At 40.4% G+C, this 6468-nt stretch overlaps 1 long non-coding RNA gene across 2 annotated transcripts; it reads left to right on the top strand.

The window, feature by feature from the left end:
• The first annotated feature begins 610 nt into the window (after nucleotides 1–610).
• On the top strand, nucleotides 611–4960 carry LOC311222371. Of its 2 annotated transcripts, XR_014619346.1 has the most exons (7): nucleotides 611–686; nucleotides 1117–1262; nucleotides 1391–1632; nucleotides 2327–2722; nucleotides 3518–3616; nucleotides 4040–4316; nucleotides 4794–4960. It is a non-coding gene; the product is annotated as an uncharacterized lncRNA (long non-coding RNA). The 2 variants fall into 2 exon arrangements; XR_014619345.1 differs by lacking the exon at nucleotides 1391–1632.
• The last annotated feature ends 1508 nt before the right edge of the window (nucleotides 4961–6468 follow it).

Genomic DNA, 6468 nt, shown 5'->3' with positions numbered 1-6468 from the left:
TGGTTTTCCTTTCAGTAGTCTCCCCGAAGGCTTTTGCGGACACACGGTGTATCTTTTCTGTTCTTCCAGTATTCGTTTGTCAGGAAAGACGACCATGCAATCCGAGGGCTGTGGACAACCATCTACCAGGTGGTTGTTGTAGCCTCCATCGGTCATGTTATTTGTGCTTTTAGCTCGCCCTCTCCTATATCTTGAGTTGAATTTTTTTTTTTTTTTTTTTTTTTTGGCAATGCTATGTTTGCAGTGATAGCATTGCTGCTGAGGTATTTTTGACTAAAAATGATCTTAACTGTAGTAGTGAATTCACAGAGTGTGGCTTTGTGTAACAACTCCCGCGATCACAACTTTTTTTTTTTTTTTCCTTTGTCACAGATAGGAGGAAAGCTCTTTCCAGAGAGATGGAAAGAAAGTTGTTTCAGAATACGTTCAGAATGTCTGAAGTTGTTTTGGAATTTTTTTTTTTTTTTTTAGTAGTTAACGGTAGTACAGCCCACAGAGCAATTTCTTTGTGCGTGAGAACTCGTGGGTTAACTGAAAGTTACTTGTTTTATTATAAAACTAGGATTTGAAGCCACGGGCATTCAGAAATGCATATGATATGTCTTGTCACAGTCTTCTAGATCAACTAACCGGAATGAGAACCAATCTTCTGAAAACACACAGGGATATCGTGGGGCAGGATGAAGGTAAATGGACACAATTATTTATTAATATTCTGGTACAGCTATTTAATTCACCTAAGTAGTGTTTCTGTCCTCGGTGTGGGAGAGGAAGTAGACTTTGCATCGTTTCTTGGGTCAGTCGTCCTTCCCTAGATTCTGAAGGAAAAGAATGAAATTTCTGCCTTCTGTCACAAAACATGTTGTGTGTGCTTGGAATTTGAAAATTAAGTTTCATGGGTGAGCTTTCCTGTGCAACAGGATGCAGTAGATGTTCTTATAGTGATGGTGAAAGGAAAGAGGGGCTTTATTTGCCTTTTGCTTTTCCTTTGTTTTGTAGAGGGAGGAAATAGTGATTTCTAGTTCTTAAATGCTAACACTGGAAATGGAAGCATGCGAGGCTTGTATTTCCTTAGTCTTAAGGTAGACTAAATTTAGATACCTTGTTCTGCTGCAGACTGCCTTCACGGCGTTCCTGTTGCTCAAAGGGGAAATCATCAGGAGTAGTTGAAAATGATGCCTTCACCCCTTCGGGAGATTGATCCAGATCAACCAAAAAGGCTTCTTCATACACTTGGCAGTCTGTTCAAACAGGATGAGAAGGTAGGAGAAGTCTTGGTATCTGCTGTATCATTATTTGAAAAGTAACTGAATTGTAACACGGAGGCAAATACTCTGGTAGTGAATTGACGAAGCAATTGTTTTTTACTTATATTAAAAAAAAAAAAAAGTCTTTTCAGGGTATGATGATAGATGAAACAGATAAATTTGTTGCTGGGCCTCAGAATAAGATCAAGTGTCCTGGAGAGCCCAATACTCCAGCATCACTAAAGAGAGAAGGCGTAGCATGTCACCGCTATTGCGACGGCCACAGTCACTGTTGTGACAAACCATGTTGGTGGGAAAGGGCCACCCTGTGCTGCTGGATCTCCATCACCGTATCTGAACCTCAAAGGCATGCCAACAAATAAAGGTATGTTGGAGTTGTTGTAGTACAGGAGCTTGTGTGGTCATAAATGGACATACGTGTGCAAAAAAAAAAAAAAAAAGGTCTCCGTGCTTTCTGTGTTAATTCAAAAGGACACGTAAGTTTTAGAGTTAATTGGGACTGAATTTCTTTGGTCGGCTTAGACAAACAGGCTGTTGCTATAGGTAATGAAGTCCTGAATGAGCAATAATTTTGAACTGTTTCTAAAAAGTGCTGAAACCTTTCACCACGATGGTTTGGCGGTAGCAAGGATTTCATTTCAGCTTTTAATTCTCATTTGTGTATTCTATAGTGGGGAAGGGAGAAGTGGGGAAGGAAAGTGTGTAAAAAAAAAAAAAAATTTAAATTTCTCACAAATAGTAATTTACCCACCTGTTGCAGCAGAGTCGAAAGAAAAATGTGCTGGAACTGGGGGAAGGAGGGGAAACTTTAGTTTACTTTAGTCACTGAAATGGGAATACAGCAAATAACTTCACGACAGTCATATGAGACGGTAGCAGCCCAAAAGGAGGTATTCCTGTGGTTGCGTCAAAGGGTGAATAAAACTACTGAAGTGATCTGACAGTGCTGAGTAACTCTCTACACAGTACTTTCAACAAGAAGGGATGCAGAATAATGTCCTTCTGTGTTTTTTGATCCTGCAGTTATATGCACTACTAAGCTCCTTCTTAATTTTCAGACACTGGTATCAGTACTGTCCAAGATGGTAATGGAGAGAAGAAAGCAGAAAACTGTCAGTTGCTGGAAAAGCAAATTGATGGCTTGTCTGTGCAAATGGCTTCTTCGGTTCCAGCTGTTAAGGGAGAGGATGAAATGTCACCTGGTGACTTAGACTCTCTACATGATGAGTTCAATTGCTTAAATGATGCAAAGATGGCTTGGATCATAAACCTGGTACCAATGCACTTGTTCGAGGGCCTCTAAATTACAGCGTGGCTGGAGATGACCGAAAACGAGTGATGGAGTCTACTTCTGAATCTGCCAAATTCATTTAAAATAACACCTACAATGTTGGAGGGAAGCGATGCTGGTATTAAAATCAGAGTGGTGAAAGAGGTTCGCAAACGTGGAAGAAGTAAGTTCTTTATTAGTGTATTAAAAATAGGCTAGGGGTACAGAAGACTTTTTCTTGAAATGAGGATCTATTTTGAAAATAAAACCTCAGATTTGGAATGATTTTTGATTACTCGTGTACAAGTAGTGGAAGAACAAGAAAGTAAGTACATGTATTCACAGTCCAACTTTATATCCTCACCGTCCTTACTGCAGCACTCTTAAGCAGGCTTAGTCACAGCACCATTCGTGTTTTCATAGTTGGTTCAGAGAAGAAAATACAGAAACCAATGAAAAAATACTGTTGTTTCGCATCTAAGGTGTCCGGTTCATTCTTTTGCACTACTTTTTTTTTTGTTTTGTTTTGTTAAACTTTATACGAGACAATCGTGCTCATGCTCCACATAGATCAGTCATCTTGTAAAGAGTAGTTATCTTAAACCTCTGCTTTCAAAAATGACAGCTCTAGGTTGAAACATGGCTTGGTATCCCTTTGTTTCTATTAACTGCTGATCATGGCAGCGTGTTCGTGGAGATACAAGGCTTCTCTGCTGATTAAACCTAGTCTGCATTTTCCAAGGGCAGGTGTTTCTAGATACTGCTCTTTTAAGAGAACAAAAATCAGCGTTACATTTGAATATCAGCTAATCGATATCACTTCAAATTATTGGTATGCTGGCTTTTTTTTCTTATGTGCATTACTGTATGCAGAAATGGGAAACTCTAGGCTTTGTTGTTTTTCCTTTGGCTGTTGAGATTTATTGAAAATGCATTTACAAGATCTGCTTCTAATATCTGTTTGGATCTCTTCTTTAAGATCGTGAAAAAAATCTTCTCTCTTCTTGAGGAGGTACGTACAAGGACCGATGGAAACTCAGAAGTATTTAATTGAATTTGCTGTAAGGGAAGGAGCAAGGTTTGTATAGATATGAATGATTCAGAGTTAAATGCTAACGTTGTTCATGATAGCAAATCTCAATCTTTTCCAAAACAAGTGTTTTGTTTTGACATACTTAAATTATTACAGTTTCAGCGGTCAAACTGCCGTTGTATTTTCTGAAGTAAATGGTCGTTACCTAGAGCTGAAGTGTGAAATAGAAAGATATGGGTGGTTATGGAAGAAAGACCCAGAATTTGCGTGGGTTGGGGAAAGATGGCTGTATCAAATTAAATTTGCCATTCTGATGTCAGAAATGAGGGAAGCTCTTCCATGCTGGAAACAGAGAGCCTCTGCTAATACTGTTTGTCGTGGCAAAATAATACTGAGTTATTTAACTGCTGTTTTTGGAAGAAGAAATGAAATTACTTCCCTAGGTTTAAAAATCGTGTCTTAATACAGCACTTAGAGAGAACGCTAGAGGAGCTAGAGTTCAACAGCCTACCCAACAGAGTTAATCAGGTGAACGGTAGATAATAGTGTACCAGCCAGAGGAATACGGACCGGGAATGAGTTTGCTGTGCAGCAGAAGAGTGGAAGAGGACGTAGCTGTTGCCCTCGCCATCCTGGCGGTCAAGTGATCTTACTGTCAGAGTCTGAGAAGAAGCAGCAGAGCTTTAACTTTACGAACCTCTATCGGCAGAAGCTGGGCTGTAACCTTAAGGACGTGCTATGAAAGGTGTGGCTTTTTTCCTGTGGAGGGTGCTCTTTGCTCAACAGGCTGAAAAAAATAACCATTGCTGCCCCTCCTGCAGGTGGTGAGAATTTACTCACTTGAATACTGTCATTAGCCGTTTTACGTGCAATAGGCAGTGGATCGCACTAAAATGGGGCATTGTCAAATGCACACAGTGTCTGCATTGTGGAGAGATCCCATCTGTTGTCCCCCCCCCACCCCCCCAATAAAAAAACAAACAAACAAACAAAAAAAACTGCCAGAAACACCTGCACTGGTAATATTGCATGTTGCCAGCACAGAGACGAGGGTCTTGTTCCCGAGAACTGCTAGCCATGCCTTTAAACTTGAGATTCAACGTAGATCGAGAGTAAAGAAACTGCTGTTGTGTTAATGAAAGCTAAAGACAGCCCTGTGACTGTTACCACTTGGTGGTTACTAAACAATCTACCTCAGACTCTCTTCTGTTTTTGTCTGCAGACATTATGAAAGCGCACCTGAGGCTTCCCAGGTCCCTGACTTCAGTTCTCTTTCATCCCGTGAGGAGGACGGAGATTCTTCAGGTGGCCTTGCCTTGGCACACGCTGTGCTTTGGAAGCACTAAAAAGAAATGCTTTTAAAAGTGTGCATTTATTTTAATGTTCATACAAAAGAGATTTTTGAACAGTGTTGTTACCGGATCACTAATTTGATATTTTAACTGTATACATTTTTTTGAACATAGTTGTGTGTGTGTGTATATATATATATATATATATATATATAAAATAAACCGTTTTATTAATTCTTGTTAAGTGCTGATCTGAGGAGTCTGTAATGGGCAGCGCTGAATTCCTCGAATTGTCTGTCACCAACAGACCGCTAATAATTTTTGTGAAACCAGTCTGCATATCCTGAAACCCCACTTCTGGTAATAGCTGCGGAATGTGTTTGTACTTACCTCCCGGTAGCACGTACCCTGGAGCACCTGCCTCATCAGTCAGCTCAGCCTGTACAGGGTGTACATTTTTGCTCCAAGGCTAAAGTGTTAAAGACACCAAGTTCCAGCTTGCCAAATCCTTGGTTACCCGAGTTAATATCCTCCCTTCCGTTCCTCTTACTCTTTTGTTCAAAGGTAATGTTGTGAATCACAGAAAATGCAACGAAGACTGGAGCACCTGCACGTAATTAATATTTTCCTTTTAAACGGTAATGTGCCAGTAGTAAGTGGCTCTTCAGATAATTTTATTTTCGGTTGTTCTCATTTAAAAACAGTCTCCTGCTCCTTTAACAGCTTTCTTTTAAAAGACAGGTTGAAGTTGTGCTCGCGTTAACAAGCTCTTCACAAGGTACTGGGGCTGTCCTGAGGATTCCACTTGACCAGCCAGCAGAAGAGGCAGGGAAACATACTTACGTTGATGGCCTGAACTTCTCTTCCTATTACTCTTTTTAGTACTAGCCAGCCTGTGTGAGACATCTTTTCCTTCTCCTGTGAAGCAGTGGGCTGGTCTTTCTGGAAGAGGTTGTTTGACCAGTGGAATTACACCAGTGAGATTCAAGAAGGAAATGAAATCCAAAAGCAGCAGCATATCTTTATTACTGTGTTAAGTGAGAAAGTGACACATGGAACGAACTCGTTATAAACAATTCTGAACTCTTTTTCTTAGTGGGAACGTACTTATCTGTACCGTTGAACGTACTTGGGGAAAAAAAAAACCAAAAAAAACCAAACAAACCACAGTAGTACCTTGGAATACATAGGGCGATTCATCCCTTCAGGATCATTACACAGCAGCTGTATGTCACCACAATACGCCTCTTTTGCTTAATGGTGGACTTCTAAGAGGGAATTTACTTGGGTCAGGTATACTGTGTGTATGTGGTTTTATGCGCGTAGAACTGCCTGTACTACGCTATCTCTTAAATAGGTGGTGGTAAGAGGAGACAGCTTTCTTCTAGTAGATTCTTACTTAAGTTTCTTTAGTGATTCCGGGGGCACTCACTTGACCGTGATGTGCCTGAGCAGGGCCTGTGACCTGGTTAGCATCTAAACCTCCTCTGATGTGGTACAGCTGTCTGCTAAATTAGTTACAGAAAGATGGTGACTTTAACTCAGACAGTTCTCTCTTACCTCGCTATTGTTTTATCTGGATAATTTGAATTTGGATTAGAGCAG

Source organism: Netta rufina (genome assembly GCF_964035555.1).
Source record: "Netta rufina genome assembly, chromosome: 2".
Lineage (NCBI taxonomy): Eukaryota > Metazoa > Chordata > Aves > Anseriformes > Anatidae > Netta > Netta rufina.
Note: the sequence above shows the minus strand (reverse complement) of the source record. Positions and strands in the feature narration are given on the sequence as shown.